The sequence below is a fragment of the Cydia amplana genome, chromosome 16 (genome assembly GCF_948474715.1).
Source record: "Cydia amplana chromosome 16, ilCydAmpl1.1, whole genome shotgun sequence".
Classification (NCBI taxonomy): Eukaryota; Metazoa; Arthropoda; class Insecta; order Lepidoptera; family Tortricidae; genus Cydia; species Cydia amplana.
The window spans coordinates 9,897,871-9,911,598 of NC_086084.1; the positions used below are offsets into that span (position 1 = coordinate 9,897,871).

Here is a 13,728-nt window from a genome sequence, read left to right on the forward strand (position 1 = left end):
GCTTGGGGCTTAATTTGGATGTCAACAGAATTTTTAATTAAGAGGCCTTCCGAGACGTCTTATTAGAGGCGTCCCGAGGGGGTCAGAGGAATAAAAAAACAGAGCATCAGCTTTACATAACCATGTTGTGAATTACTTCAACAATTTTATAGCACATACAACCACCTTGGTCTGTGTTTTGTAGACAGTTGCTCCAACTGTTACTCTGATTCATTGCTTTTCTCTAGTAGGAGGCATTTCGTTAAAACGACAAGTATAATGACGAAGGTTTCATACAAGACTCGGTGAAGCTTTGCTGAGCTGAGATTCAGTTGTATTTTTTTTATGATGTAGGAGGCAAACGAGCAGACGGATCACCTGATGGTATGCTGATATTTTGATATTATTCGGCTATTCAACATTCGTCTAGTAGGCCAATTCGAGTTTTAGTTATTCGATCTGTTTCCGATATGATACTGATCGGTAAGTGTAAGTTTTTGATTGAGGAAATGTCACTTTTGATTGACACTGACAGATCAGTATCATACCTATTAGAAACAGATCGAATAACTAAAACTCGCAATGGCCTGTATGATTCATTTAAAATATTCACTTGCTTTTATGAAAAGGAGGCAGCGTTTACAAAATTATTTAGTTCAGTAGAAAAAAAAAACTTTTAATGAGTAAAAAACTAACAAATATTAAGAAAAATAACTTTCTATGACTGCTTTTTCAATATACGATTCTACTTTCCGACGTCTTGGCAAAATAATCGTCCAGGAACAGAAAGTTGAATTCCTAAAATGTTGAAATCCTGAAATGTTGACTTTGACTTCAACTTAACTAGACGGAGCCCCGCTTCGCGGGGCTCCTATTTCTAGGCGATTTGCCCTTCGGGCATCTGAAGCTACCTAACGAACCTAACCCACCTACCTGATCTTTATGATTTAGATATCAGAGATATCCGTGAAAACATTATTCAACATTTTGAGAATCCAACATTTCGATAATTCAACATTATGAGAATTCAACTTTTTGTTTCTGGAGGAAAATAATACACGCATATTCACTCGTAGCGGTGACGTAGCGGCGTAGCGCCGTAGCAGCGTAGTATAACCTGTCATGCCATCCGTAACCGTTGTCAGGTTACCACAGAAAGCTTTTATGCGGTCAGGCAATAGTTTCAACGTTAACTAAAGTTAGGTATTTAAGTTTAAAGTTATCTTCAAAACTAAAGTTAGCGTCAGGTTAGATAAAAAAACATGACTGTAGAGAGAGTTGAGGAACTCATTAAATAAAAGTTTTCTACCCGTCTACGTCTACGTCCCAGAAAGCGGGTTCGTTTCCGATGGAAAACAACTCAGGGGACCGATTTTTGAAATTCGACCGCTCGATTTCATGTATTTCGTTCAGTAATATCTCCACTACTAGGCCTGTAAATTCTACTAATATAATTGAAAAACAGTGGCCAATACCAATAGATTCCCAATTTCTATCACTCGTATTTCAAAAATCAGCACTTCGCCGTTTTCCACCGATTTTCGAGTGACGAAATCGAGCGATCGAAATTCAAAAATCGGCCCCCTGACCGCATTGTATTCGATCGAGTTAACTTTTTACTTTCACGAAACGTACACGTTGCGGAGCGAATCGATAGGCGGCCGTCGCGGCTGCAGCTGTACGACAATTATTGTGCGGCGGCTGTAACGCGAATTTAGGGCGCGGGCGGCGGCGCGGGCGGAGGCCCCCGGGCCAGTCCGTGCCGCGCCGCGCGCCGAACGCCCGCCCGTACCGCCGCGAGACCGCGCCGCGCTCGCCTCCGACCGCGTGCCGTGCTGTGCTGTGTGTGACCACTGACCATGCGCGCGCCTGCCGCCGCCGCGTGCGAGCCCGCGCCCGTCTAATCACTTAACTGGACTAACATGAACGTAGGGAACCACGAAAATCAGAGGTGAGGTTTTCTTACTTTGTAGTTTAATGTGAGATCGATGAACTTTGCGTCACGAGATCGATATTTGTCGGCGTAAATGCCGCTATATTATTTACTGGTACAGTAATAGATTTCGGTCAAAATGTTGACGAGCGCTGCGGAACCGCCGATGCCGCAGCGGCGGGTACTTGTGGAGCCGCGAAGGGCTAGTGCTACATGTCCTGACCTATTTCAACACTAAATCGATTTCAACCACCTCTCAACACTTGACGCAACACCGATACATCTCCCGGCTCCGATTGCCGACACTAAACATACCCAATGGTAAAAGGTCAAAGATTAACACTAAGACGCGACTATGAATGAGGACTCATTTGCAGTTACTTTAATATTTCCTCAAAAGGAATGCAGAATCAGAATTCAGGACACGTGTTTCTGATTAATATATTTTTTCTTGAATATTAAAAAGAAACGGTTCCACGAAATTTAAAACGGCTCGGAGAAAGGAATTAGTAAACAGGTGGAGAAAATAAATTATTCTTTTGAGGCGGGAAATAATAATATTTATTTGGAGTTGGTGGGAAGGAGAATAGCAACAATTATCTCACGTTGGTTAGAGACGTGCGATGAGCACTGGCGCGCACAATAGGCCTTTGTAACATCTTACGTTGTTCTGAGCTCACAAATGTCACCAAATCATATCGATTCCGAGTTACTCAAATGGGACAGTTAACAACCAAATATCAAGCACGTGTATGCTATGATATTTTCAATATAGAATACAGGTTCGATCTTTTTGAGCCATGTTACGAAAGTATATCCAGTTTATGAGTATTGACGCTGCATTTATGACTACCTACTGAACACAAAATTTGCAACGTGAGGTAACATGACTAGATGACTCGAGACATGGTATTGCAATGACAAAGTGTGGCGTGTCATGATTGTTGACATATTTCTATGAAAGTATAAGATTTATAATGACTCTTCCCTTTCACTTTGTTATCTTCAAGTCGGTGCAAAGTTAGCTTAGATGGACTCTGCTAAATATGTAAAAATACCTCCATAATATACATATATAGTAAAATATTTTACAAGGCACAGAAAAAAGATAAGATTACAATCCTACAAGACAGTAGCCGCGTGATCCCAATGTATTAGTAGGTAGCAGCTACCCATATATTTTTGAGTTGAGTATGATGTGTGCAATCGTATTTGTACACTTGACTGTATATCTTAATTGATTGGAAGTTTCGTGTTACCAAATTATCCGAGAGATTATCCTTATCACAACATTATTATTTTAATAAACTAAAGATTGGCGTACCAATTATGTGCGAGTCGGGAATATCGCATGGCCTCTCCGAAGAAACGAGATCACAGAACACGATTAAGGCCTTCTGGAGATATTAACTTTTTATAAATATTTGAGGTGTATATTTCTCGTTTTACTTTGTACTAAAGCCATGACGTCTGCCGTAAAATGTTTTACTGGTTAATTAGAAAGGTTTCTTAAGTTGGCTTCCGCGTAAATAACTAGAATAATGAATGAAGAACACATGATTAAACAACGTTGGGTGCAACAGTACCAGAATGTGGTAATGGAGTGAACTTGTGTTTTTACAAAGTCGCCGTGTTTGCGAACAAATTCGGAACTAGTAGAAATTTGGATCATAGAGCGTGTATTTTTAATACAACCGAAAATTGAAACGAGGCGCACGTTTCAGTGCTATGAAACGAATGAAAAAGGAATTTTTAATTTAGCTTTAACTAACACAAAGCAAATATTTTTTGAATAAAAACAAAGATATACATTGAGTGGTGGATTATTTTTAAATATCTTTTTATTAGGTTGTACTATGAACGCTTATTCTTTAGGTCTACATAACTGTACATAATCTGGTCGTCTTAAAAAATAGACGCAGTAGACCAATCACAATCGCACGCAAAGGGACACTTAATTTATATTCATACAAACATCAGCTAGAAGTTCATACAACTGTATTGCAAGTTTAAGAATTCAAATATCAAATTGTAAATTCTAGTTCAGTGAGTAATAACTATCTGTTTACGGTTTCATACATTGAAAAACTTTATATTTTTGGTAAAACAGCAATGCTTTTAAATTTGTCGAGAACTATAATATAAACTATAAACTACAGGAAGGAGGTGGGACTATAGACTATAGAGCAATGATTGTCTCACAAGAATCCACATTTAGTACAAACTGTTATTTTGGTACATCTTTTTGTCGCATTTCCCACAATTTCCTTGTTTTCCTCAGGCTCTCTGAGCAAAAATACGTCGAATAGCAGCATTGTTACATTTTCTATACGAAACGTGACTTCCGACTTTGCGGGGCTCCGGTTTGTTGAGCAAATTATGAAATAGCGCCATTTTGTAATGTGTCTTTTGAAGACGGGGCGTTTAGTATTGAATGTAAGTTACACATAAAATAATTAAAGCTGCACATTAAAAAAAAAAAACAAAACCAGATATAACACTGTAATATTAAATATCTAATTATTTAAAATAATCACGTTCAGTTTATTCATCAAAATAATTTTAAAAATTTATTACGCTACAAGTAAAGGTTAAGAATGTCTATTCAATAGTTACTTTCTTAAAATAGGTAAGACGAATATTATTATATAATATTTTTTGCCAATAAACGGCGATATGGGGCAAATTTTCTATCTATAATTTATTTCTATGCTTAGTTTTTAATTTTACTTTGTAATTATTATTTTTTTGGTATTCAATTACATTTGTCAAGCGAACCCAAGGCTTCCATGGGCCGTGGCAAAAGCCTGGAAAGATGAGATATGTTGATAGTCAGTCAGTCCCCAGTCAGTTTTTACATGTGTTGTCACATAACTTGTAATTTTTTCCAGAATATTTTAGGAGTGTAATTAGTACAATATTTTTGTCGTTTTAAGCAAAACGCTGTGACATAGCTTAAGTTTACGAGTCGCCATGCGTAAACCTCCGGGGATTGCAATAATGAGAAAAGTTGCGCAATATACTCGCAGCGCGATTGGCGCGACGTTTGTCGGTTTTGCATATGGGAACTGACGAAAGTGCGTGTTTTAAGGGCCTACTGCAGCCGCGTCTGGCGCTTCGTAAACCAAGCCCGCTAGTTCTTCCCTCCCCGCTAACACGCACACATGGAAACGCTTCGCGCCGCACGTGAAGTTTGTGTTACCTTTTAGCACCATCTAACGTTACAGAAGTTAACTACCATTATACGCGGTCGCTGCGGTCGGCCAGAAACTTAAATTCGGAAAAAATTGAAACAGATGGCGTTGTTACTTGTTCATAATAGCAAACAATAAAATAATTAATTCATAAACCTGCATATTTATTGTTGTTTTGGAAGATGTTAACAGCATAGAAGCAGCAGCGTAGATAGCATATAAGTTAAGAGTACCTATTGATAATAAGAAAATAGCACAAGAACAGAAAAGAGATTATTTTTCATAAAATATGATGAAAACAGATTTACTTACTTGATTACGCTCACCTGACTTTTCGGTCACTAAATGCAAATTTCAACCTTATTGTTATGGGGTTACAATACCCCTGGGGTTGCAGGCGTCCATAGTCGTTATTATTATAAATGCTTTGGTTGAAATGCTTTTGAACCCTCGAATTTTTCATAGGTACAGTCACCTGCAATAATATGTTACTCTTCGACGGCCGCAAAAATATGTGACACGCTCTTATGGCTCTACAAATAAGATCTAACACGATCTACCGCAAAACGGCCTTCGGTGTGTAACACATTATTGCAGCTGACTGTACTCGTATTCATTGTATAGGTAGGTATTAATATCTTTTATCCGATCGATTTGAATTTATTTGAAATAAATCACAGTGTTTAGTAATTATATGTTTTATTGAATAAGAGATTATTTAGGTATGTAAGGAATACAGGGTGCCTTTTTGACACACTCATTTTTAGGGTTCCGTAGCCAAACGGCAAAAAACGGAACCCTTATAGATTCGTCATGTCTGTCTGTCTGTCTGTCCTAGACGTGTGCGCCGCGCCGGCGCGCCGCCGCCGCCGGCATTTTTTGCCACGCCGCCGCCGCCGATAAATGGTCGGCGTGAAATCGGCGTGACCTTGAATGTTGTTAATTAGCATTTCAGAGTTGGTATTTGGATTAGAATATGGATTTTTTGTATAATATAGTTGTCAATAACCAAGTTGCATAAACTATTTGACACACCAAGTAAAGTAACTGAGTAATCCTAAGTATTCAATAAGATGGAGCGATAATTATGAAGTAGGATTTGTTCCTGTTAATTGGGAATTCACATTGCCTCACATACGAAGGCAGAATGCTCCATCATAAAAAGACTTACAATTAACTAAAGTCTATTTTATATTCGGTAGACTAAAATGACATTTCATAGTATGAAATGTCACATGATGTTCATACTATGAAACGTCATTTTAGTCTACCGAATAAAAAAATAGACTTTAGGCAACGAAAACAGGGCTCATGTAGTGGAGTCAAGCAAAAATCTGAGAACGTTGGTGTGCGAAAATTCTCGAGACCTAGACTTTCCAAAAAAAAAGTCATGTGCTAAAAATGTCAAGAAGAGAGAGACAGAGTAACAACACTGTCGATTCACTGTCAATCTGGCGAACAGCGCAAATGCTTGCCCAGCGGAAATGTGCAAGTAGTAAATGGGTAAAGCAACATTATCATATCACTCGATGCTATTTCTTGTAATAAACTGTGCTACTATTGTCGCCTTCCTGACGGGATTAAACCTTTAACCCTTTAACTAAAGAGTCTGATATATAAGACATTACATATCCAGCTCATTTCGCCACAGTCTGATAAATAAGACAAAGATCTGATTTGGTTTTTACAGCACATTTATAACTCCCGTAACTTTGCCAACCTTACTCTGCGTGGTAAAATTACTGTCGGTGGCGACACGAGCACGCTTGATCAAAAATTGCTGGCGGTTAAAAGGTTAACAACAAGAAATACATCGAAATGGTGACTCTTCTGAAGAAAATTGAAGATGAAAGTTCTAGAGAGGTCTTAAGATCAACCATTCCAAAGCCAAAGTAAGGCGATTACGAAAAAGCGAGCTAGTCTATATCTTGGGTTGATAACCAGTGCCTGTGGTTGCACCGCCGAGATACGCCGCAAAGCTGGCATGGCTAAGAGATGCTATGGCTAAGGCTAACCTAGACAAGATCTGGAAGAACAGAGGTATTCGACGTGCAACTAAAGTGCGCTTGGTACGAGCTCTCGTCTTTTCAATATTCCAGTATGGTGCCGAAAAGAAGATACGTCTCAGTGAGCCTGGTGCTTCCTGCTTGTACGACAAGAAAACCAATAAATAAAAGCCGTAGCAGTCCACTATGTCTAGCAAACTTCAAGGATATTTGGAGTTCTGTTTTGTTAATGTACGTCATTTTTAATACGATAAGCCAATGAAATCATGAGAAAATTGAGAGTTACCGATCGAATCGAAGGTCATTGGGACCAGGTAACCCCTTAATGCAAGCCAGTTGCTAGAGAAATTTAAGTTATTATAGCTATGCTATATTCATTTACAAACCCTATTTTAATCACAGTCTATTCAAAACAATACGTAGTTCATTCACCAGCAATCTGGATTGATAAAATTTTCAAGAAAAACAACTAATTAATGATTTTTCTTAAGAAACCTGAAAGTCAAGGTCACGCCGATTTCACGCCGAAAACACGCCGCCGCCGCCGATTTTTTGGCAAACGCCGCCGCCGATCATTTTTTAATCGGCGCACACGTCTAGTCTGTCCGTCTGTCCGTCCGTATATTACAGCCACTTTATTCCGAAACTATAAGAACTATACTGTTGAAACTTGGTAAGTAGATGTATTCTGTGAACCGCATTATATTTTCACACAAAAATAGAAAAAAAAATTTTTTTTGGGGGTTCCCCATACTTAGAACAACTGAAACTCAAAAAATTTTTTTTCATCAAACCCATACGTGTGGGGTATCTATAGATAGGTCTTCAAAAATGATATTGAGATTTCTAACATCATTTTTTTCTAAACTGAATAGTTTGCGCGAGAGACACTTCCAAATTGGTAAAATGTGTGTGTCCCCCCCCCCCTGTAACTTCTAAAATAAGAGAATGATAAAACTAAAAAAAATATATGATGTACATTACCATGCAAACTTCCACCGAAAATTGGTTTGAACAAGATCTAGTAAGTAGTTTTTTTTAATACGTCATAAATCCCCTAAATACGGAACCCTTCATGGGCGAGTCCGACTCGCACTTGGCCGCTTTTTCTGGATAATTTTGAATTTCAATTGTCAGGGGTGCCTACATTATTTTTTAATACATTTTACAACGACAACAAACAAAAGTTCAAATTCGCCGTATTTTTATTACCCGGGTCGATCGCAACAAAATAGAAAATCATGTTTTTCAAATCATGTTTATCTCAAATAACCAAAAAGTCAATGTGACTAGAACTTAAAAACGAACTGAATTATTTTAATATGTCGATTTTTCTTGGTGACCCAGGAGAATTTTTTTTTATCCCATACAAAAAGAGCGTCTCCCAATCGCGTATCGGTTTTGGTTTTTACTTATAAGTGTGAAAAATATATTCTACCATATACGAAGGATGTGTGTTTTTTCATGTTTTATGTGTCTTTTTGTACAATAAAGTGTTTTACTGCTACTAATATATCATATTAACGATTAACTAAAAAGGTATTTACATCTAATTTAACTGGTAAATTATTAAAGTCCGCTAAAATTAATATATATTCAAAAAATATTTGTTAATATGTCCCAAAATCATGGCTCATTTTTTAAGTCTCCTGACTTACCAAACATATCGCAACGAAGGCAAGGGTACAACGCAGCATCGTGAACCTAATAACGTAACGTTTCAGTTACTTTTTAGTCGCCGACCATTTTATCCGAGGTACGAAAAGAGGTATTAGATCTATCCTGGGTCTAATATGTTATAAAAACATAGTTTTTTGAAAAATGTTCGTAGGTAGTACACAAAATTTACATTTTCTTTTAAATCTGATTTGGGTCATCGTTCTCCCTGGTGACTTTTCTGGTGACCCAAGAGACATCAATTTTATTATGACCCAGGAGACTTTTTTTCTATGCACTTTGATTTTTTTGATGCGCTAATTTTGTAATATAAAATAACTTTAAACTGCTGATATACTTATATCACTTTGCTGATGAGTGGAAGTGGAATTTAAACTTAATTTATTGTTCTCTCCCTTGACATTTTGGCATACATTTGACATGCTGCAGTGCACTCCTAACGTTAATAAAGACATAATTTTTAGAAAAAGCTTTAGGAAAACTCACTCTTGAGCTTAAAACGATTAAGTCCTTATCATATTATGTTAGATTTTTAGTACAGACCCCAAATCAGTGAAAATGTGTCTTAGCCAACTAAATTTGTCTCTGGGAAAAGTACGATATCCCTAAAAATTGTACGTACATTTCGCATTTTTCTGAAGGAACGGAATTCATAAATTGGGTTATTATTATTTTTTCAGATTATTTGATTGCATTGACATATCACCCAGATAGATAGAACATTTAAGTTACCAGAAGAAAAGCATTTGTGTTCTTTTATACAGTGTAAAAAAAAAGTAGGTTCGATTCCCGGGCGCGACTAAGCGAATTAAAAAAAAAACAACGTGTTGCATTCCGGGAGTGCCGACAGAAGTGAAAACTCAATGACTAGTCCAAAATGTCTGCAGTACTATGTATAATTGACCCATCCTCCTTTCTATTGAAAACTTTTGGTTCCGAAATTGCTGGTCAGTGAGCTTGTTTAAAATTCGAAATTCAAATTTATAGCGTTAATTGTTTAAAATTCGAATAGAAATTGTAAAGTTACCTTGCAGACCTCGCATCTAAATATATTTGGTCATGATATTTTGAGTTTTATTCACCAGTACTAGAATTCACTTTTATTAGCGATTTCATCAAGATGTAGCTTTATTGAATTATATTTGAGTGATATAAAGTTATAATACTGTGAGATCCTCGTATTTCAGCCCGTACAAGATTATAACCTTTTTCATGTAATGTCATTGAGTTTTTCTTTATTGATTTAAATGCCATCTAAACCTTACGGTCACATGATCGCCTTACGCTGTCTCGAGTTTATCATTTTTTCCCCACCTCAAAAAGTGCCTAGCGCCGCTAAAGAAGTTTTCACTTCAAAAATCTTTGAATGCAGTTGTTTCTTTAAAAAACAATAATGTTTCATTTAAGTAAAATGAGCAAACTTAAGATTTAAGGCACTTTCCCTCCAGGGCCCATAATTTTTTTCCACCCGGTAGTAGACAACTATTTTTTTCGACTAAATGAAGTTTTATTAGATAAATCGTTGATCACATGGTTCGTTTCACACATCACATCAAATCGTTTGTCATCACAATCAAAATTTGTCAAAAGTAATGAAATTTATGCCAAAAAAACATAAATAAAACATATAAATTCAACAAATTTTTTTAATAAAAATCTTTCTCGATGATATAAAAAAGAACATCGACAAATTATGTTCAAAGAATTAATATCAAAACAGATGTCATAATTAGGATTGGCTACTTTAAGAAAGGGACAGAGAGATTTAATCCTCTCGCTCTGCACGTTTTTCTCATTCCTCCTTGTCAAGCCAAAATAAACTATAAAATGATAGTAACACAGTACATTGTAATATTCACTTTTTCCACGGTATCATGTCATTGTAAATTACTTATGTGAAATTGTAGTGGCGTGCGACTTTCAAACCGGAGGTCACGGGTTCGAACCCCGGCCCGTGCAAGTGAGTTTTTGTAAGTAGGGACCTTTTTTAGTGGTACTTAAATATAATAACTTTTCGTATTATTGAAATAAAATATTTTATTCAAACTTAATAATATAATAATTAAAACGAATAATATCTATTAGTTTTTAATATTTATTCAATTATTTTAAATTATTTGAGCATGAAAAATACTAGATTTATTTTTATCATTACAATAGAAAAAAGCAAAAAATATATTCTTATAGATATTTTATTTTCAAACAAAAATAAAGCAAAAAGTTACGGTTAGATTCTGATGGCTAAATACCAAACAGCTACCGATACATTTCCATATCTGTCGAAATTTCCTAACCCGTTGTAACTGACAAAGAGTATAGATTTCGACGTAGCATGACGTAGCTAAGCAAACACGCACACATGCGTAACGTATAGGCCTGTAAGAAGGCACCATCATAGGTTTACCTCCGATTCCGTTACTACTCAATGGAGTTACGACTCAACGTTTATTGGATATTAAAATTTTACGTAATTCGGAGCGCTGCGCGAAGTGACATAGGTCTTACCTCTTTGAGGCACGACGGCCATCTAACATTACTGGCATAAAGGATGCATTTATGACTTTGACGCATGACAGAAAGAGAAACCGAACTGCGTAAAATGGGCGTTTGCTGTTGAATTCATAAAATCAAAAATCGATAATAAATCCATCGGTAAAGGATAATAAGTTAATATTTAGTTCTTTGAAAGTTAAGACGAGATGAAAACCTTTGCTGTAAGGTGGATTGTGCTGGATATGGATGTGTTTTCTAGTTGCACGAAGCTAAAACCGAAAAATGAACACGTAAGTTTGGATTTATTTTCTATCGAGAAAATTTTAAGCATTCGTGTTTCGACTACTACGAAATCACTTATCATATAGTCAAGAAACATATATCCGAAAATCACTACTGTTTGTTTCCGGGGCTAGCCACTGCCACGTTTCTAAGATCCTGTTATTTTTCGATGCACGGCCTTAAGAGGTTTTTGTAAGGCTGATATTTAAATAATCAGCGGCACTTAACCTAAAAACGCTCGCACAGCAAAAAAACTAGCCGTATAGCAAAACAGCAATCCACTGACCAAATCAGAATTTTTTGAAGGGCGTATTTTTCTTGAGGGACGATAAGAAATATTATATATTTTTTAATACAAACATATAAAAGAGGTAGGTACCTACCTAGATGAAATATATATATCTGCAACTAATAAGTTAGCACCTTTATAATAAACGCAAACCAAATCCGACCAGTATATTTTCTGTGAAATGCTATTTTAATTTAACTATCAATATTTGGCAAATATTTGGCAATTTTTTTAATTATTAGTTAATGTTATGCGTCTTTCATGTGGACATCATAAAATAAAAGGACTTTCAAACCTGTATGGTGAAAGCTTTAGTAAAATATAACTAAATTGCTAACTATTGCCCTGTCTACAGAAAAGACCCGTTTTTGCGGAACGATTTTTGACCCGATTTTTTTCGCTCTTCGTTTTCCTCCTTCTTCTTCTCATTTAAATATTTATGCAATAATATTAATAGCGGGCACGCGAAATTGCCACGTAACACAAAACACAAGACACAACAATAAGAACTTAACCCACATCAGCAAAGCGCAGTAATTCAGTAAATAATTCATGCACACGTTCCGGAGGTAGCATCAGTGGCCTATTTTATAAAGCTACAAGTTACAATTTGCAAGTGGAAGTCTCGTTCTAACACATAGGGTTAGAAAGAGACTTCCGCTTGTAAATTGTAACTTGTAGCTTTATAAAATAGGCCACAGGCGGGTTATATTACCTACTCCTTTTAACCTCTAGCCACCCAGACGTCAAAACTTGCCAATAAAAATGCAACTGTGTCTTGTGTAAGGTTCCAAAATTGTTATCACGTTTATGTTCATTTTATAGTACCATGTATATGCAATTTATTTAAAATACAAAACACTCAAATTAATAATGTCCAAACGACTTGACAATTGAGAATGAGAACACATTTAATATCAGCAATGGCTGTATACGTTCGAAAATTGGCGGGTCGTTGCCCATTGGCGGGAAACTTGAAAATTAAAAAACTAAAATGGATAAAAGTGGAGGAATAGAAAAACAATGGAAGATCGGTGGAAGATTGTGGAGAGCGAACGTACAACTGATTGATTTAAATGTTTAATTATTGTAACTGATAATAAATATAAGTTTGTTCTGTATTTGTTGGAGTTTTACTGACTATATCTTACACTTGTCAAAACAAAGATTCAAATTAGAATGGAACAGGAGTCCTTTTTATAGGTCTCTGGGCCGCTAGAGGATAAACAGCTTATTATTAACCCTTTTCCGCAGTTCTTTGACGCAGTATTTATTATTTACCCGAAAATGTTTTGATTTTCGCGTCGGGTGCAAAGGACCTTGTTGGAGTTAGTTAAATATTTACCAATAGCACAATTTGTTCACGCAGAAATGAAGTTCCTTATTGGATTCCCGGTTTCCTTTTTCTCATTTTGTTTTTAGTAAATATTATTTAAAATTTTGAAATATGAAATAGACGTAGGGTTTAGCGTATTGTTACAGTAAATTGGAATAAAATACATGTATGTATTTAAATAAAATAGATGAACTAGGACAATTAATTCAGAGTTTTTATGAAGGTATATATTCTTCGTAGGAATATTTATTTATTAGTAGTTTCTTTATGAGTAAATATAAAAGGCAACATTGAACAGTACACCATTAGGTAGTAACTAGTAATCAAATTACGAGTTATTTTCAATGGGCAAATTTACCCTCCCGGTCAAAGAAGAACGTTACGGCACCCAATCTGACGTAATAAAAAACCAACAACAGGACGAATCGATCCTCCCCGGGGACAACCCCGGCAACCGACGTTGTAACAGAGGACCTACCGCGAACCACGTTCGACGTGTTGCCTCTCTGTCGCACTTGTAAATTCGTACGTAAGTGTGA

General features: G+C 36.3%; 1 protein-coding gene across 8 annotated transcripts in view; it reads left to right on the forward strand.

The window, feature by feature from the left end:
• Window positions 1–1,669: 1,669 nt before the first annotated feature.
• LOC134654947 (sodium channel protein 60E-like) overlaps window positions 1,670–13,728 on the forward strand; it is a 238,672-nt gene continuing 226,613 nt past the window's right edge. For 5 of the 8 annotated variants that reach the window (XM_063510368.1, XM_063510374.1, XM_063510370.1 and 2 more), the window contains exon 1: window positions 1,670–1,930. The gene's annotated coding sequence lies outside the window, so the exon portion shown is untranslated. The remainder of the gene's footprint in view (window positions 1,931–13,728) is intronic. The other 3 variants (XM_063510375.1, XM_063510376.1, XM_063510377.1) reach the window with 2 other exon arrangements.